The sequence below is a fragment of the Triticum aestivum genome, chromosome 6D, assembly GCF_018294505.1.
Source record: "Triticum aestivum cultivar Chinese Spring chromosome 6D, IWGSC CS RefSeq v2.1, whole genome shotgun sequence".
NCBI lineage: Eukaryota > Viridiplantae > Streptophyta > Magnoliopsida > Poales > Poaceae > Triticum > Triticum aestivum.
Window position 1 is genome coordinate 146,224,748 of NC_057811.1, and position 21,345 is coordinate 146,246,092.

The window sequence follows — 21,345 nt, forward strand, 5'->3', positions numbered from 1 at the left end:
TCTTCATTTTCTTCTTCTTATTTTTCTTTTTCAGGTTCTTTACAACCCACATCACCTTCTGTGATAACAAGGGCCCCTGTCTAGGCCCCTTATGAACACTCGATGGTTGATCCTCTCAAAGGATCATACACCAAGGTGCAAAGCGGCGTAGACGTGTGACAGAGTGTCCAAAGGATCTTCAAGATCATCTTTCCTTTTAGGACCTATATACATCTTTCCCTTGTTCTCGGCAAGTAAAATATCCCGGATGCTTATCGCATCCTCTGTAAAAACTACGTTTTGACGTATCAATCAGACTATAATGGAAACAGTTTCACCCAACCTTGTTTGGTATTGGCTTATTTCTTAACCTATTTTCCCCCTTTTATGTCAGATTGGCGTGTATACCTCGGTACAACTTAAATCGCGAGGGGCTTTATTCAGCCATATACATTTTCAAGAATAAAAAGTCCGAATACTTTTATAAGTACACTTCGGCGTCCCGAATATGGCATTATATGCATCGGCTCCGAATCATGTCTTTGGTCAATCGTTGGGTTGCCCGGCTCCTATGATTACCACCTTACGTTCCGCATGTTCGGCTAAGGTAGTAAAGGGAGAACTACTGCGATTGTGTTTCTGGTTCGTCCGGTCAAGCACCTCAGTAGAGAAAGCCGAAAACTGACTGTCATGATGCGGTGAGAGCTGGTCAAGAATTCGGCGACTTACTAAATCTCTAGCGATTTCTTTCGTATTACACGAAGGAGTGGCTATCTTCCAATCACACGCATAAGGCACCCAAGCTCGGACAGCCGCATACGCACCAGGGGCTACCTTACAACCCCATTGTAAAACTCCTATGGCTAAGTGAGAGTGGTAAAGCCGCATAGTCCGATTGCCTGGTTCACTGCACTGACACCTCCTTTACGGACCAAGACGTTGGGTTAACGTGCAGTCATGTGCTATTCCGAACACCCCTGTATCTACGTGGGGGTTGAAGCCGATGACTGGCAAACTCTCAGTGATACAAACGGCTGCACAGGAGGAAAAACACTTTAAGATCAACACCTTAAAAATAAATGCATAAAAATATATTACACAACCTTGATTTATAGTACATTGTCTGGGTATCCCGGATACATCTACTCGAACATAATATCCTTTGAGCATTGACCCTCTACCAAACGGGCACCCTCAAGGACATCTTCGAAGTAGCGCTCTGGCTTGCGGTGGTCCTTGCCTCCAGGCGAAGCCTCAACCGCCACGATGGCGGCCTTCATCTTCGCCCAGTGCATCTTGACACGGGCAAAGGCCATCCGCGCACCTTCTATGCACGCCGAGCGCTTCACTGCCTCTACTCGGGGCAAGGCGTCGCCTAGCCGCTTGACCAGGCCGAAGTAGCTGCTCAGAATGGGTCCGGCTGGCCATAGACGGACTATGATGTCCTTCATGACCAAACCGAACATCCTATGCAGGTCCGCCAGCTGCATCATCTGGTTGTTCAGCAGCGCTGGTCGCTCCGGCGCCAAGTACTATGACCAGAAGGGATTCTCCGTCGTGTTCCCTTCTTGGGCCCAGAAATATTGGGCGGCGTCGGCAGCACTCCTCGGGAGGTCTGCAAAGGCGTCTGGAGCACTCCATAGTCGATTTAGCAAAGCATATCTCCGACCGCCGAATATACTCTGTAAAAGAATAGGCTTACCAGCCGCCATCTGTTCGGCTTGCTTGATCTCCTCGCGAGCAGCCCGGGACTCGGACCGCGCCTCCTTCGCCTCTTGAAGAGCCTTGGTGAGTTCGGCCGCTTGGGCCTTGTTACTCTCCTCCAAGGACTCACATCTGTTGGCGGCATCCTGGAGCGCTTGCTCCACTTCGGTCACCCTCACCTCATACTTGCGGCGGACAACCTTTTCGGCCTCTACATCTGCAGCAGCTTTGTCTGTGGCTGCCTTGCTCGCCCTCGCCTCCTCCTTGGCTTCAGCAAGGGCACTCTTGAGGGCCTCGACCTCGGTCGTGTTGCCTATAACGGTATACATAGCAGCACAGGAGCTTAAACTACGAGACTGCGTTACAATTCAGGCTTATAAGGGGTCTTCTAAAAGCATACCTTGAGCCTCATCGAATCGCTTGTTAATATGATCGATCTCATCATCAGCCAGCTTCAGTTCCCGCTGGAGTTCGGAAACTTCAGTGTCCTTAGCTGAAGCCGCTAACAGTGAAGCCTGTTTATCAAAAGCAGATAAGCGTGTTATCTCCGGCGGACATTTGATCCTCTATCCGGCTCCTTTTTCCAAAAGAACCACACAGAGTCTCAGGGGCTACTATCTATATACATGCATATTCTTCCAATGTGAAAAGCGGCTAAGCATGTTATATCACATACCTCAAAGCCTATTAACAGGCTAGTGAAAGCTTCTTTCAGTCCGCTTTTCACGGACTGAACCTTCTCAACCACCGTACCCATCAAGGTACGGTGCTCTTCCATGACAGAAGCACGTTGAAGTGCTTCCCTCAACATATCCGGCGCCTCCGGATTGGTAGAGGTCGCCGGCGGAGTCGGCACTCCTCCTTCCCTTAAAGGGGGTTGCTCGCCCAACTCCGGAGCCATGTGGGTCTCCGGAGGGGTATTCGGCTGGGGACCGGACTGATCCAGGCCCCTGTCGTCAGTTTCCATGGGGGTTGTACCCCCCATGTTTCTGGCAGCCGAGGCATTACCCTCTGGCGTCGTTTCAGCTGCCTTCCGCACCTCTCCCTGGCCTGGAGAGGTCCTTTGATACAACACCTTGGTGTCATCCACGGTAGGTGGCGGAGAAGCTCGCGGAGGCGTTTCGCTCTCCATCATCTCCGGCGCCAACGAGTTCCCCAAAGACGACGATTGTTGGGGGAGATCACGGGCCGGACTGAAATACATGAATGATATGATTCCTACAAATTCGTAAAAAGGCCAAATGTATGTAGTATCTTGGAATACTTACGATTCGGCTGGGGGCTTCGGCCTGGAGCGCCACTCGGGGATGGCTACGTCGTCCGATTCCGAATTGTCTGAAAGGGAGATTTTCCCCTTCTTGGCCGCCTCCGCCTCTAGGTCCGTGGAAGCCCCCCTTTTCTTCTTTCCCCCCTTAAGGGGAGAATTGCTCTCCTCTTCCTCTTCATATTCATATCCGTCGGGGGAGGAGAGAGCTTCAGTATCTTCAGACGCAATGTCTGAAGTACCTTTACGGCGAAGGCCACTTCTGGCCTCCTTGCCCTTCTTCTTGGCCTTCTTCTCTGGGTGTTCGGGCAGTGGAGCCGGACATTGGATCCACTCCGCCTTCTTCGTCCAGCCCTGAAGAATGAGGGGAAGGCTTAGCATACTCCTTGGATCTACAAGTTGAGGGTATGTTTGGAAATCTGAGAAACTTACTGGAGTAGCCAGATGAGCGCAGTCGAGGCCGAGGTCTTCGGTCGTTTCCGTCCACGACTTCTGGGCCTTGAAAAGCAGCTTCCATATTTCTTCGTGCGTCGTGCCGAAGAACCACTGTAAGGTCCGAGGACTGGCTGGATCGAACTCCCACATATGGAGAGTCCGGCGTTGGCATGGGAGAATCCGGCGAAAATCACCTGGATCACGTCGGCAAGATTGGTGTTCTTCTCTATCATGCTCTTGACGCGCTTCTGCAGCGCCAGCACCTCGTCGGGTGACGCCTAATCCAGGCCCTTGTTAATCCATGATGCAAGCCGCATCGGAGGCCCGGATTTGAACTCAGGAGTGGCGGCCCATGTGGCATCGCGGGGTTCCGTGATGTAGAACCACTCCTGTTGCCATCCCTTCACGGTCTCCACAAAGGTCCCCTTGGGCCAGGTGACGTTGGGGAGCTTGCTCACCATGGTGCCGCCGCACTCTGCTTGTTGACCATCGACCACTTTCGGCTTCACGTTGAAGACCTTGAGCCATAGGACGAAGTGGGGGGGGGGGATGCGGAGGAATGCCTCACATACGACGATGAACGCCGAAATGTTGAGGAAGGAATTCGAGGCTAGATCGTGGAAATCTAGCCCTTAATAGAACATGAGCCCGCAGACGAAAGGGTGGAGAGGAAACCCTAGTCCGCCAAGGAAGTGGGGGATGAACACTACCCTCTCATTAGGCTCCGGGGTGGGGATGATCTGCTTTTTGGCAGGGAGCCAGTGGGAGATGTCCGCTGCCAGGCCCCGCTTCCCGAAGTTCCTTGACGTTCCCCTCCGTGACGGAGGAGGCCATCCACTTGCCCTGCCGCCAGATCCGGACATGGCTAGAGTGCTTTGAGGGGGCGGAAAGGATTGAAACTTGGGCACTGGAGCTTGAGGGCGGATGGGCTGAGGAAGAAGAAGGCGTGGGGTAAAAGGATGGATCTTTATCCTCTTATAAAGGCAGTGAATATCAAACGCCCCCCACAGGCCTTAAAACTCGCCTATTCCCAAGTGGTCGTGCAAACGGCACGGTTGGATTACCCAAACCCGTATTGATGAGAATCCCGCAATAAGGGGACACGGTCTCTTGTTTGACAAGACGTGTCAATGAGGACCGCGCCTCGAAATACGAAGCGGGAGGCTAAAAAACGGTTTGAAATAATAATAAGGCCAGAACATAACGTGTCGCCGAAAAAGCTGTCAGTGGACATAGCCTATTTTGTTTATGTATTTTGCCCTTGTGGTTCAGGGTTGTAACTATTATACAGAGCCAGATACAGTTCTTTTGTTCAACTGCTTTGGAGTATTCGGAGGAGGAACCCGCCTTGCAATGCCGAAGACAATCTGCGCGCCGGACACATCGTCATTGAAGCCTGGTTCAGGGGCTACTGAGGGAGTCCTGGATTAGGGGGTCCCTGGGCGTCCGGGCTATGTGACCTGGGCCGGACTGATGGGCTGTGAAGAGACAAGATAGAAGGCCTTTACCCGTGTCCGGATGGGACTCTCCTTTGCGTGGATGGCAAGCTTGGCGTTCAGATGTGAAGATTCCTTTCTCTGTAAACCAACTTTGTACAACCCTAGGCCCCTCCGGTGTCTATATAAACCGGAGGGTTTAGTCCGTAGAGGCAATCACAATCATACATGCTAGACATCTAGGGTTTAGCCATTATGATCTCGAGGTAGATCAACTCTTGTAACCCTCATATTCATCAAAGTCAATCAAGCGGGAAGTAGGGTATTACCTCCATTAAGAGGGCCCGAACCTGGGTAAACATCGTGTCCCCTGCCTCCTGTTACCTTCGATCCTCAGACGCACAGTTCGGGACCCGCTACCCGAGATCGGCCGGTTTTGACACCGACAATATTCTTTTATCATTACAACTAATTTAAGCTAGAAAGAAAAACCAAAAAGAAGCAAGATATATTTTTGGGTTTTCTCAAAGTTTTTCGAACACACAAGAAGAAAGCGAGAAAATAAATCTAGCATGGATAATACAATGAAAAAGTGTGGACACCGACAATTGGAATGAAATGTGTGAACATGAATGTAATGTCGGTGGAAATACGTACTCCCCCATGCTTAGGCTTTTGGCCTAGCTTGGTAATCACCATCCGCGGCTTGGATGATAATCTGAGTGATAGCCCATGGAGGCTCTTGGTGTGGCCTCCTCAGCCCGGCGAGCAGCCTTGACCTCTGCATTGTACGCGCGGGCTCGCTCTCAAGAACGTAATATCTTCTCTTGATATGATAATCAAAGAGAGCAGGTGTAGGAAAAACAACAGGTACAATGAGTTCTTTATTGAACCTCAAATTATAAGTATGATTATCTACCGTTCCTATAAGGAACTTATGACGTTTCATGGCCCCAAAGTCTAAGTACTGAGTGGGTAGGATGGGGTCATCAGGCAGAGGTGTCACACCAACCTCTCTAGCTAAACGAGAAGCATAAATCCCACCATAAAAGTGACCACTCTCAGCATTACGTTGCAACCTCCGTGCAATGATTGCTCCAAGGTTATAGCGTTTAATTCCAGTCAAGGCTATGTGTATGAGCCTAAAGTCAAGAGCACATAGGGCGCTACAATCTTGCTTGCCCACGATACATTTACCATTAAAGAGAGCAATTGATCAAAAATGAATACTTTTTATTCTACCTTGTGTCACTCCTCTATCCTCTCCATAGCAAAGATTAATCAGAAATGACTCATATTCGGATTTTGGTGGTTCGTCTAGCGAACCCCAATATGGAATTTCACAGGCATCACAAAACATATCTACAGGCATGGTAAATGGATGATTATAAAGACTAAATGTAACTCTAGACTCACAAGGATGAAATTTAAATTTCTTAGTGAACATTTCTATGAGGTTGAGATGCTGAATGCACTTATCTTCGATGTAGGGGCCAAGCTCGGCGTTGTGAACATAATGCTCAAATTCTTCTTTAATGCATGCGCTCACCATGAAATCGTTACACGACCATAGGCATGATTTGATAGCGACATCCCATATTGAGCTTGTGCTTGGTTCAACATAAGACCGACGTATCGATCCACTACTAGATGATGCCTCCGTAGACCTCCTCCTCGAAGAACTCCTAAATAATTGCATTTTTATTTGCGAACAATTACTGAAAATTTTTTGGACACAATTTTTTGTCAATAAAACTTCACAAGATTGATAGCAACTACTCATAAGGATGCATAGAGGCTATATTAAGCATTCAAACTACTTAGCACTCTAAGAATTCAACATGCAAGCCCATTTACAGCAGCACCAAGAGTAGCTAATTATTCAAAATATAAACCAGTAAAGCAAAAACTAATTGGAGCAATGGAGGAGTCACATACCAATTAGCAATCCCCCAAAATAGTTTCGGAAACGGAGCTTTGAGCAAAGAGATCGAAATCCGCGGGTTTGAGAGCAAGAACACGAGAGAGAGAGAGAGAGAGAGAGAGCTATGGTGATTTTTTCTGGAGGTAGGAGATGACATGGGCTAAAGAAGTAAGTGAGGGGACCCACGTGGGGACCACAACCCACCAGGGCGCACCTGGGGTTGCTGGCGCACCCTGGTGTCTTGTGGACACCAGGTGCACCTCCCCTCTGATGTTATTTGCACCAAAAATTCAGAAATATTCAAAAAAATCATATTAAATTTTTAGGGCATTCTGAGAACTTTTATGTTTGGGTCATTTTTTATTGCACGGAAAATTCAAAAAACAGACTAAACATGGCATTTTATTTTATTTATCTAAGAAAAACAGAAAACAAAAGGTGGGAGCAGAAGGTTGTGCTTACTAAATTCATCAACCCCATACCTCTCAAGCATGATCCATTAATCAGGTTGATCAAGTCTTATTAACAACCACTTTCGATTAGCATGAAACCGAAGAACTTTTGTAAAACACTAAGTTACCTCAACGGGGATATGCATATCCCCAAGAATAAGTATATATATCATATTTCTTTTTGGCAGTAGGTAGAGGTATTTGAAAACTTCCAATAGTGAGTGTCGGTGCAACAAACATTTGCATTTTTTGCCCGGACTTACACACAGGCACACTAGCATCATTTGTTCAACATCAACACATGAGCCAGATAAGCAGCTCTTACTGAGATCAAAGAGCGGATCAAGAAGACCAAGAATAAGCACAACAGAAGAATATCACCTTGGGAAAGCCTCCCCTGCCGGGCAAGAGGGCCTGGCTAGGTCGAGTCCGCCCCAGGGGCAAGTCCAAGACTCCCCCGGCAAGCTTGCCGGGTCCGCCGAGGGTGGAATCCCCGCCAAGGTACCACCGCTCCACCGCATGGCGACGCAAATCAGTGTGGTGTCGAGCCCCCACGTGATTAAGTGGCCTCTGCTAAGCATGTGGCGGCCCATTGGAAGACAAGATTTATCCAAGTGACACCCGTCCAGAAGCGTGTCAAGATGATAAGCAAGAGATGGTTAAGCAGCTCAGCAGGCCTGCCGGGCTTCGTCCTCTGCTTGACACCTAGCAGTGCATTTAATGCACTTTGTCCTAACTACCAGAATTAGGTATGATAGCACTGTTGGCTATCTAATCAGTAGATAAAACTGTTTTGCCATTGTGGTTACCCCTTAAGCTATAAAAGGAGGTGCAAGGCGACCTAACAAAGGATTCAGACCCTCGCACACTTGTATGCGCGTAATTGCACTCCCCGAGGCTTCCTTGCTGGGCTCGAGCGTTGCATGCTCGTTGTGTTCTTGCACTCAATCCACCAAAAAGCAGGAGTAGGGTTTTACGCTATCCAGCGGCCCAAACCTGGGTAAGAATCACCCGTGTCACCGTCGCCGTGTTGTTCTATGGCTTCTGCTCTTTGTGCAACGTGATCCCTCCTTGCCGAACCACAAAGGGGCTCATGGGTCATGGACCCATAGGTGTTCGTGATCCACCACGACACCTTTGGCGTGCTAGGTAGGGGGCGTCGCTTGTGCGAACCTGAATTTGTAAGCAACGCGTCGAGCTCCATCGTCGATCATCATCATCATCACCCTTGTGCATGTCGCCCAAGAAGAAGTCTGGCGCGACCGCACACCCTTCCACTTTGAAAGCCCCCTCTCACACGGTCGCGGACGCTGCTGGCCCTGCGGCGGCGTTAGAAGATGCGGGTACCACGGGAGACACGACCGGTGCTGGCGGCGCTGTCGTTGTGTCCCCCATGGATGAAGCTGGAGCGGGAGGCGCCGGAGGAGGGCGGCATCAGCAAAGTTCAAACGGACATGACCAACAAGCCGCGGATGGGGGAAGCGTCCAGTCTCCACCACCCCGCCGCACCAACGGGCACAACCGCGGCGACGACGCCCGCTCTGGAGCGAGTCGTGACCCTCTGACCGCGCCTGTTACAGGCGCAACCACTGGGCGCTCACCTCGCCCTGAACAAGGCGAGCAAGCCGAAGCGCCGAACGGGGTCGCTGATCCCCGAGCGCAGCCCACTCATCAGCAAAACGCCCTAGCAACCGATCCACGGCGGCGTGATCACGGCGATGCCCCTGCTGGTACCCCCAGGAGTCGAGCAATGTTACAATCTGCCTCGTCGGCTATGCCGAGCACACCTACGGAAGGCATGGCACAGGCCCAACTTCTACTAAGATTTCCGCCAGCTGCTGATCAGATGGATGAGTGGAGGGCCACCATCCAGAGCTGGAGCCATCACGACGCCCGCAGACGATGATAGCAGCTCGAGCTGCTGGCCGCGTTGAGGGTGCCGCACTAACGGTTCAATCCCCTCCGTGACAGCAAACCCAGAGGCAGCAACCAGGGCAGGACGACCCTGAGCCCGATGAAGCTTCGATGGCCTCGTCTGATCCACGAGCCCGTCGAGTTCAGCGGCTGGTGCTGGAAGATCAGCGGAGGGAAGATGCGCGTGTCACTATAGAGCGGCGCTGGGTGACCTGCCGCCAATCCGACAGGCGCAATGGCCCAGACGTCGACGAACCCGTGCCTAGTGAGGGCGGGTACTTGCCTTTCAAGGTTGGGTGCCCTGCCTTCGCGAGTTGCGGCAAGTCCGTTGGGCATCTTCTCGCATTTTCAAACCAGAACTACCAGAGAAGTATGATGGAAAGCTGAACCTGATAGAGTTCTTGAGCATCTACACAATTGTCATTCAAGCCGCCGGGGGCAGGGATGAGAAAGTGTTTGCTAACTACTTCCCTTTGGTGCTCAAGTCAAATGTGAGGTCATGGCCGATGCACCTGTCGGAGAACTCCATCTCATCATGGGCTGACCTATGCAACGAGTTTGTTGGCGCCTTCACGGGCGGCCATCAAGAGCCAGGACGCCCCAGTGATCTACAAGTCCTTCCACAGAAGGAAGGGGAGAGCTTGCGAAAGTATATGCAGAGATTCGGTCGAGTGCACCGCAACATTCCAGAGATACACCCAACATCGGTGATTGTTGCGTTCCATTCAAACATGCGCAATAGGAGGACACATTCTAAGATGAACGTCCGGCTGCCCAAAACCGTCAATGAGATGTATACCTTGGCGGACAAGTGCGCTAGTGCTGAAGAGGGAGGCAACTTCCTGGAGAGGAGGAAGGAGCCGAGATTGATTCGGACGACGAAGACGAGGCCACTGGCTCAAAGAAGAAGGGGCATAAGCGCAACAAGAAGCGCAAGGAAAAGACAGTACTGGCCATTGAGGGTTCTGGCAATACTAGTACCTGCAATAAAGCCAAAACCGAAGCCCCCAACAAGGAAGCTGCAGTGTGCACTGATTGCCGAGAGGCTGCGGCAGCGGAGAAAGCTGGAAATTTGATGGGCCTTACTGCAAAATCCACCACACCAAAGGTCATGATCTCCAAGAGTGTCATCAAGTTGAGTAGCTTGTCAAAAGCAGAAAGCCAAATATGAGAAGCGTGACAAGGAGAGAGACCAAGAAGGTGCTGGCGGGAAGGGCCGTGGCGGCAGAGGAGGCCGCCGCGGCAAGACCCCTTAGCAAAAAGAGAAACCTGCTAGAGGCCCGGAAAATAAGGAAGGTGATGATGAAAGTGATGAAGGGGACAAAGAGGAAACCAGTGAGCAAGAATTCCAGAAAGCAACTGAGGCCCTATGCATTGATGGAGGTGCGTCCTTGCACTCCTCCCACCGCCAACTCAAGCAGTGGGCTTGAAAAGTCAATGTCGTGGAGCGAGCTGCGGATTCCCAGAAGCCACTCAAATGGTCCCGCATGCCTATCATCTTTGATGAAGAGGACCGCCCCGACCGTACCACTACGGTAGGGTGCTTGCTGTTGTTGGTCTCACCAACAATACGCAACCTCAAAGTCACAAAGATGTTAGTTGACGGTGGGGCTGGGCTGAATCTAATCTCTCCTAAGGTGGCCAGCAAGTTGCAAATATTAGATGAAGAGCTCAAGGTCACTGGCACGTTCCAAGGAATCAACCCCGGCAGGAGTCGTCCTAAGGGGAAGATTACACTACCAGTGACTTTTTTTCGGAGAACTGAATTACCGGACTGAGAAGGTTGTGTTTGACATTGTTGATCTTCCTCTCCCCTACAATGGGATCCTTGGGCGCCCAACTTTGCAAAATTCATGGCAGCATCCCACTATGCTTACAATACCTTGAAGATGCCTGGGCCGATGGGCGTCATCTCTATCCCGCCAAACAAGAAAGACGCAATCATATGCGTGGATAAGATGTACCGAGACGCGATAGTTGATGAAGTCACCGAGGCTGCAACTCCCGCCAAGGAAGCAAAGAAGGAAAAGAAAGCTATCAGAGACGCCGGCAAGGAATCTGGGAAGCACACCTCTCCGAAGTGTGCTGCACCTGTTGATGACTTGCCGGAAAGTTCCACTAGTAAGAGACCCAAGATTGCTACACCTGATGTGAAGAAGGTCCCGGCAAGGCAGGATGGCACTACAGTACGTTTACCATCAGCGCTGCCCTTAATGACAAATAGGAAAGCGCGCTCATTGCCTTCCTGCGGGCGAATGTTGATGTGTTTGCTTGGAAACCATCTGACATTCCCGGCGTTCCCAGGAAGGTAATCGAGCACCACCTAGTTGTCTGCCCTCATGCTCGGGCCGTCAAGCAGAAGGTCAGAAAGCAAGCTTTGGAGCGGCAACAGTTTATTGCCGAGGAGATCAAGAAGCTCAAGGCAGCTAGTTTAGTCAGGGGTGTTTTGCATCCAACATGGTTAGCCAACCCAGTGGTAGTGTGCAAGACGAATGGGAAATGGAGGCTTTGCATAGACTTCACAGATCTAAACAAGGCATGCCCAAAGGACCCATTCCCCTTGTCGCGCATCAATCAGATTGTGGACTCCACTTCTGGGTGTGATTTGCTTTCCTTTTTGGACGCCTACTCCGGATACCATCAGATATTTATGTCCAATGAAGACGAGGAGAAGACCGCATTCATAACCCCCTGTGGCACGTACTGCTTCGTACGGATGCCCTTCGGGTTAAAGAGCACTGGATCCACTTTTGCAAGGGTAGTGCAAATTGGGTTTGAACCTCAGCTGCACAGGAATATAGAAGCCTACATGCATGATATAGTGGTCAAGACCAAGGATAGATCAACGCTCATTCAGGACTTGGAAGAAACCTTTGCAAACCTGCGCAAGATCAACCTGAAGTTGAACCCTGAGAAATGTGTGTTTGGCGTTCCCTCCGGCAAGCTACTTGGCTTCGAGGTCAACCCCGACAAGATCCAAGCAATCGAGCAGATACAAGCACCCAAGACCGTCAAGGATGTGAGGCGCTTAACTGGATGTGTTGCCACACTGAGAAGGTTCATTTCCAAGTCTGCCGAGCGTGCCCTACCGTTCTTCAAGATTTTGAAGAAGGCAAGGCCAATGAAGTGGACCCCGAAGGCCGAAGCAGCGTTGCGGGACTTGAAAGCCTATCTTTCCTCTGCCCCCACTCTGGTTGCGCCTAAACCACAAGAGTCATTGCTGCTATACCTAGCGGCGACTAATCATGTGGTTAGTGCAGCACTAGTGGCGCAGCGGGAAGTAAACGAAGAATCAGCCACAACTACGGTCCTCCCGGGAAAAGAAGCTAAACCGGCCGCGACAAGGTTGGACACAAACCAAGTTGAGGAAGAACAGGTTGGCAAGATCAGTTCTGGAGTCGCGGCAAAGAAGAAAGTGGTGCAGCGGACAGTCTACTTTGTCAGCTCTCTGTTGCAGGGGGCTAGGTCGAGGTACTCTGGAGTGCAAAAGCTAATCTTCGGCCTCATCATGGCCTCAAGGAAGCTGCGTGATATGTCTCCAACGTATCTATACTTTTTGATTGTTCCATGCCATTATATTATCTATCTTGGATGTTTTATATGCTTTTTATATGATTTTTGGGACTAACCTATTAACCTAGAGCCCAGTGTCAGTTTTCTGTTTTTTCCTTGTTTTTGAGTTTTGCAGAAAAGGAATATCAAACAGAGTCCAATTGAGCTAAAAATTTACGGTGATTTTTTATGAACCAGAAGGAGCCCCCAAAGAAAAAGAGTTGGGCCAGAAGAGCCACGAGGCCTCCACAAGGGTGGAGGGCGTGCCCTACCCCAAAGAAAAAGAGTTGGGCCAGAAGAGCCACGAGGCCTCCACAAGGGTGGAGGGCGCGCCCTACCCCCCCGGGCGCGCCCTCCGACCTTGTGGTTGACTCGTGGACCCCCCTGACTTGTTCCCGACGCCAAAAGTTCCTATAAATATAGAAACCCCTAGAAATAAACCTAGATCGGGAGTTTTGCCACTGCATGCCTCTGTAGCCACCAAAAACCAATCGCGGCCCTGTTCCGGCACCTTGCCGGAGGGGGAAATCATCACCGGTGGCCATCTTCATCATCCCGACGCTCTTCATGATGAGGAAGGAGTAGTTCACCACTGGTACACATCGGTGCTAAACAAACGGTTTTTAACCCCTTTCTGCGACGACATTTGGAACCGTCGCCAAGTGAGTGTGGGCGATAGGGGGGTCCTTCCCACACGACCCATAAACCGTTGGGGATATGCCCTCCTGGCACACACGCTCGGCAAAATGAGGTCGTGTGCGACCGGCGAGCACTCAAATACAGAGATACGTACAGTACTGCTCAAAAAAATTATACAGGCGAAATCATTTCCGGCCGTAAGTACATCCCACACAGTCAGTCATCACTAAACGTTTCCGTTCGTATATACATCCCACACAGTCACTACAAGGAAAATGTTTGTGCAAGGTGGCATAACGCAAACAGTTTTGAAGAGAATGTCGTGTGTGATTGTTCATTGATCCAACACGGTTTATTCCTAGAAACTGTGTGCGTTGCCTGAGGTCATCGCCCATGGTGTTTTCTCATTAACCGTTTGCAATAGGAAAACCCAATTAGCAAGCTAATTGACCAATTAGTGGGCTAATTGCCCTATTATTAATAATCCATTTACTAATCTAATTGACATTCATATTAAGCACATAATATATTCCATTTCCATATTAAGGAAGCATGATTTCATAATTGAAATACATCGGAGTACAACATGATATAGCTTCAGCACTCAGCTACCCCATTACACAACTACACCAGCAGCAAGTTTCACATACATCTAGAACCTTTCGAAATTAGCATCATAGACGGTACATAGAGAGATGCATCTCATCTGGAAAACTGCTGAAGCGGAAGGCGAATATTGAGCCTTCATTCATGTTGAAGGTCTTTGCAACTTTAGGCCAGTGCCTGTGGATGATTGACCGTCCATCCTTCGACCTCTTCAGGAACACTTCAATATTGAACTGTGGGTGTTGTATGAAAAATTTCCTTGCCTCCTGACCACAGAGGTGGTTTGAGAGGTAATCATCAGTGAACCATGAAAACAAGGATGTGCATAAATATCTTCTCTATATTGGAAACGGGGCAAAGGAATAAAAAAGGGCAAGGTATAATAGTTAGTACCATCTTGTAAACCTCAGTGCTTCCCATTGTTTCCCTGCAACACATATAAGGTAGTTAGTCATCAGGTTAAGTAAGGGTTCACATGCTATCAGTAAAATATGTTGATGAAAAATAAGCACATTGCAGATTCATCAGATTAATTCAAGCCACATGGAAAACCCATTTATCCAAAACCAGGCATGATTAAGAACTAGGAAATATATCACTTGTATATGTTTCTCATGTATTAAGTGCAGCCAAATTCGATTTATTCCTCACATGGTATACAATAACAGAATGCAGCCACAACAATTGAACATCGCATTGCAGAATTGAACCAAACAGTTAACTAAACACCACAACAAATGAACCAAACGTTAACTGAGCACCACATTGCACAATATAACATACTCCTAATAGAAGATCAGATAGTTAACCAAACCAAGCATGCTTAACAACTTGGAAATATAGCAATTGTATTTGTTTATCATGTATTTAGTATAGCCAAATTTGATTTATTCCTCACATGGTATACAATAACAGAATGTAGCCACAACAATTGAACATCGCATTGCAGAATTGAACCAAGCAGTTAACTAAACACCACAACAAATGAACAAAATGTTAACTGAGCATCACATTGCACAATATAACATACTCCTAATAGAAGATCAGACAGTTAACCAAACCAAGCATGCTTAACAACTTGGAAATATAGCAATTGTATTTGTTTCTCATGTATTTAGTACAGCCAAATTCGATTTATTCCTCACATGGTATACAATAACAGAATGCGGCCACAACAATTGAACATCGCATTGCAGAATTGAACCAAGTAGTTAACTAAACACCACAACAAGTGAACCAAGCCACAACAAATGAACCAAGTAGTTAACTAAACACCAATTGAACAATATAACATACTCCTAATAGAAGATCAGACAGTTAACCAAACCAAGCATGCTTAACAACTTGGAAATATTGCACCCCTGAAGAATTGAACATCACATTTGCAGAATTGAACCAAGCAGTTAATTGAACACCACATTGCACGACATATAGAACATATACACTATAGCAGAAGATTGCATGGTAAAAGTAGATAGCACAATTCACTAGAACTAGATGATACCCCGTGCGTTGCTGCGGGCCAGAAATGCGAAGATCCATATTCATACAACTATAGAGACAAAACAATTAAAGATATTGAGCAACATGGGAATATAAAGAAAAATATTTTCTGGGTGCCTTGTGGATTGCTGCAGACTCAAAAAGAATACCATACATATGTCTTAGATACATAGGAAACAATTCTATGATTCCAGATAAACAAAGTGGTTCAAATACTGAATAAATGTGGCTCGGTGTTAATTTCTCTTGATTCATCGCACCCTCCATATCAAAAATCGTTCTTGTCAATTGAAAGTTTTCTGTTATCTACAAAGAAAATAAAGTTTTGGTTAGAAACTTGGAATTGATACAAATAACAACAATAATTAATTTGGAACTGCATGATTGATGCAAGCGCAAATAAATCACCCGCATAAGAAACTATGAGATAAAATTAGTCCTGATCCCTAGTACTCCAGGTGAAATATCATCCTCATCAATAATGTGAACAATTTTTATTATGTATAAAAAGGGAAGTTCATTTAGATACTTGGAATCATCATAGCCAACTGCATACTTTAAACAATGTGGAATTGACTTAATAACAACAATCATGCATATATTATATGTTAGTATTATTAAAAAACTAAGTAAAACTAACTAAAGCACGACATACCCTAAAGCATTGAGAAATTACATTGAACACCAAAATTGCACATAGAACCTCCAACAAATTAGTGAGAAAAAAGTATTAATTCAGTTAAAGGGTTTTACAAAAAAATAATGAATGGGTGGCCATGTTGACTGCAAGGAACTGCAGGCAAAATAATCCCTCTGCTGCACAGAGACATATATATTATCAAATAGCAATCAAACACATGTGTAAGACAAATGAATTTTTAAACTCACACTGTATAATCTATAATGATATATATTGACTTAGACCCAGATGAAAGAGCATCTTCATTGCTGAAAAGGCATGAGAAATTAAAAGACATGTATTTGCAATCAAACACTTGCATGAGACAAATGAAAAAAAAATCATAATCACATGTATAGTCTAAACTGATATCTGCTACTTCATAACAGGGAGTATCTTATGTCCTAGTGAAAGAGCATCTCCATGAAATCCATGTGGGAGCACATGGAGCTCATAACCTGGACCTGACTGTCTGATGCATGTGATGCAGATTGCAGAATAGGGACTGGGAAGTGACCGGAAAGGAAGAATCAGAACGACCGACCAAACAGAAGCAGTTTAACGATGTTATTCGAATGTCAGCGCGGAGGTGCTAACCTGATAAGCTGATGTGCTAGCACCAAAGGTGGAGTCCGTTGAAATCCGATTTGATTGTGTCAGATTCCCCACTTCTCCTTGTCGTTGATGGCGGCCGCTGGAGCGCGGATGCATCTCAACGGTTGTGCGTTCATCGAAGATCTTGGATTCTGGGCGTCTGGTAATGGAACGGCGACCCATCCTGTGTTCCCACAATCAGAGAGACATCGGATGTGAATCTAGGAAAACCAACTAGCGTGAGGGAGGCGGTTCGGAGCAGAGCAACGGCTTGCACAACGATGTGTCTTCCCCGGCGATGTGGGTGGTCGGCAACGGAACCGCGAGCACTGACCGGAGGGGCATCGGAAAGAGGCAAACCAGTGATGGTGCGGGGGGAATCCTCTAGGAGAATCGTATCACACACGGGTTTGTAGACGCGGGGGCAATGGCCGCACAATTTAATATAGCTTTTTCTTCCCGTAACGGAGGGCGACGTAATGAGGGGCGATTAATGGTGCGATTTCATGTGCAATTGCGTTGCGTCTGGGATAGGTTCGCTCGCGGCAGCGGAAGAGATAGCGGCAGGGATGACAGTCATAGCGGAGAAGATGAACGTGAGCGAAATACTGCGGCGGCTGACACCCATGGGGTATACAACCCACATACCACATATTGACTTGATAGCGCAGCAAAAACCAACGGGCTACACAGCCCACGCTACTCATCTTGGGCAGCCCATTTCCACTAATAGGCGGTTTCGTACAGCCCAAGCGCTGGAAACGGGAACGCAGCGAGAGTCAGTGCATAGACATCTGATTGCGTCCATACTTGATCCACTGGCCAACAATAACTGCGGTGACGTGGCTGCGCGAGAAGGTAAGAAAATCAGCTAGTGGGTGGCTCCTATTTAGATATAGAAGATTTGTTAAGGAAAGGCATTAGCTAGCAAACTGAACATGGGTCCTTATAGTGAGCTAATAAGACAAGCTACTCCTCATTGTCGGAGATATCGATGACGATTGGCTCCTTGGACATGGAAGAGGGCGAGGCCTCCTCATTGTGGGTGCCCTCGTTGTAGTGGTGAGTTGCCTGAGCCACTCCGGGCACCAACCTGCTGGCTCTCGAGATGAGGTAAGCACGCGCACGCTGAGTAAACACCTCGTAGTCTTCGTCGAAGGCACCGACGGTGGCCTTGAGAAAACACCATGAACTGTCGTTTAAAGCAGCCAACCGCGTCACGGCGTCGACGCGCGAGGCTTCAATGGTGGCCTCGACGGCGAGGTGCTCCTCCAAGATCTGGGGGTCGACACGAATGGCAGCCATCGCGACCTCATCCGCGCGTGCGACTGTGATTTGCTTCTCCGCTGCCAAATGCTCCTTGAGGTCCTGGCTATACTGCATGCACCATGGCTTAGGCCGGCGCTTATTTGGTGGAGGGGTCGGTGATTTGGGTGGAAGGTGTCGCGCTCGCGCCGAAGGTCGGGGCATGTGGGATGTGGAAGGAGGAGGAGGATGGGGGTCGGGAGTGGATTACCTGCCTGGATAGGCGAGGCCGAGCAGCGTGAAGGAGGGTCGCCGGCGAGGAGGCGGCGGTGCTACAAGCAAGGAGTGAAGGTTTCAACTTGGAAAGGAAGGCGGAAACAGGGGAAATGTGGCTTTTGGTAAGGGGGAGGGGCGGGGAGGTAGATATTTCCGCGCAAGCCGAAAATTTGGAATCGCTTCAGCGAAAAAACTAGCGCGCAAAGTGTCATCAGACACGGTCCCTTATTCAGAGCGGGCTGTGGACTGTAGCCGTCGCACCTTCTCGCGTAAGCCGTATGCGTACTATACTCCAACGGTGCTCCAAGATATTTTGTGGTGCATCTCACATGGTTGGTTATAATAAACTGTGTGGGATCTACTTGATTTTTCGTCTTGATTTGAATTACATAATGGGGTCACAGCGGCCATGGATGGTGTTTGAATTGCTAGACCTTTTATCTGCAGTGATCCTAAAAGAATTGGAATTATTCAGGGTTCGTTTGGACATTTTTATGCATTAAGTGAGTTTTCAATGCATTTATGTGCATAATTCAAATTTGAACTACATGCACATGCTCCAGTGCATATAAATTGGTTGAAAAATCAAATCTTTGTCCTTGGGTGCATGCTTAGGTCCCATGCAAGAAATGGGAATGAATGTCAAACACCCTGCCACCGTCACTCGGTCGCAAACATTGAGATACCTGGTTTTTAAATTCTAGTAAATCCAAAACTCATCTGAAATTCATGAAACTTGGCATGCTATCATGGAGCGGCATAAACATGCCGTGGTAATTTTTTTGTCCCATTTGGGGTAGGTTTGGGTATATACTTCTCACAACCAGCTTGATGGTTTCGGTAGGGAACGCCCCACCTTTGGGGATGAAACGATATCCATTGCCTCTTATTGCTTTTAAAAATGTTCTCGTGTCATCATAGAACAACAGGAGTGTTGTGTTATTTTTTGTGATTTTCAGGGTTCGTTTGGACATTTTTATGCATTAAGTGAGTTTTCAATGCATTTATGTGCATAATTCAAATTTGTACATGCACATGCTCCAGTGCATATAAATTGGTTGAAAAATCAAATATGTGTCCTTGGGTGCATGCCTAGGTCCCATGCAAGAAATGGGAATGAATTTCAAACACCGGGGTACCGTTGATTGCCGGCAAAACATTGAGATGCCTGGTTTTTAAATTCTAGTAAATCCAAAACTCGTCTGAAATTCATGAAACTTGGCATGCTATCATGGAGCAGCATCAACATGTCATGATAAATTTTTTGTCCCATTTGGGGCAGGTTTGGGTATATGCTTCTCACAAACCGGAGCTTCTGACAACAAACATGATGGTTTCGGTAGGGAACGCCCCACCTTTGGGGACGAAACGATATCCATAGCCTCTTATGGCTTTCAAAAATTTTCTCGTGTCAACATAGAACAACAGGAGTGTTGTGTTATTTTTTGTGATTTTTTGGGGTTCGTTTGGACATTTTTATGCATTAAGTGAGTTTTCAATGCATTTATGTGCATAATTCAAATTTGAACTACATGCACATGCTCAAGTGCATATAAATTGGTTGAAAAATCAAATCTGTGTCCTTGGGTGCATGCTTAGGTCCCATGCAAGAAATGGGAATGAATTTCAAACAATAGGGCGCCGTTGATTGCCGGCAAAACATTGAGATGCCTGGTTTTTAAATTCTAGTAATCCAAAACTCGTCTGAAATTCATGAAACTTGGCATGCTATCATGGAGCGGCATCAACATGCCGTGGTAAATTTCTTGTCCCATTTGGGGCAGGTTTGGGTATATGCTTCTCACAAACCAGAGCTTCTCACAATAAGCATGATGGTTTCGGTAGGGAACGCCCCACCTTTGAGGACGAAACGATATCCATTGCCTCTTATTGCTTTCAAAAAAATTCTCGTGTCAACATAGAACAACAGGAGTGTTGTGTTATTTTTTGTGATTTTTCAGGGTTCGTTTGGACATTTTTATGCATTAACTGAGTTTTCAATGCATTTATGTGCATAATTAAAATTTGAACTACATGCACATGCTCCAGTACATATAAATTGGTTGAAAAATCAAATCTGTGTCCTTGGGTGCATGCTTAGGTCCCATGCAAGAAATGGGAATGAATTTCAAACAATAGGGCGCCGTTGATTGCCGGCAAAACATTGAGATGCCTGGTTTTTAAATTCTAGTAAATCCAAAACTCGTCTAAAATTCATGAAACTTGGCATGCTATCATGGAGCGGCATCAACATGCCGTGGTAAATTTTTTGTCCCATTTGGAGCAGGTTTGGGTATATGCTTCTCACAAACCAGAGCTTCTCACAACAAGCATGATGGTTTCGATAGGGAACATCCCACCTTTGGGGACGAAACGATTTCCATTGCCTCTTATTGCTTTCAAATTTTTTCTCGTGTCAACATAGAACAACAGGAGTGTTGTGTCAATTTTTGTGATTTTTAGGGGTTCGTTTGGACATTTTTATGCATTAAGTGAGTTTTCAATGCATTTATGTGCATAATTCAAATTTGAACTACATGCACATGCTCCAGTGCATATAAATTGGTTGAAAAAACAAATCTGTGTCCTTGGGTGCATGCAAGAAATGGGAATGAATTTCAAACACCAGGGCACCGTTGATTGCCGGCAAAACGTTGAGATACTTTGTTTTTAAATTCTAGTAAATCTAAAACTCGTCTGAAATTCATGAAACTTGGCATGCTATCATGGAAGGGCACCCGACATGCTGTGGTATTTTTCGTGTCAATTTTGGGAGAAGGCGCACTCGAATAATGACAGCCAACAAAGGCATTTTCAAAAAAATAGGTGCCACTTTAATATCTCAAACGTTTGTATAATTCAAACCGTGTGCGTTCGGTTAACCATTCATGTGACGCCACGTGTCTTGGTTTTAATGGCTATAGGAGGTGCCATGTGGACAGCTTCTTGACTGAACGGGAGGCGTGCGAGTGCAGTCCGGTGCGCAGGCTCACCGGGAAGCGTACAAGCTGTTCAACGTGGGATCTGTGCATCTCTTCAACGCAAACGGTTTAGATTACAGTATGCAAATTAAAGCCAGACTTCGGTGCTAAGCCAAGAGACACTGCGATTTGTCAAAATATGCAGCTAAAAATCAATAGCAC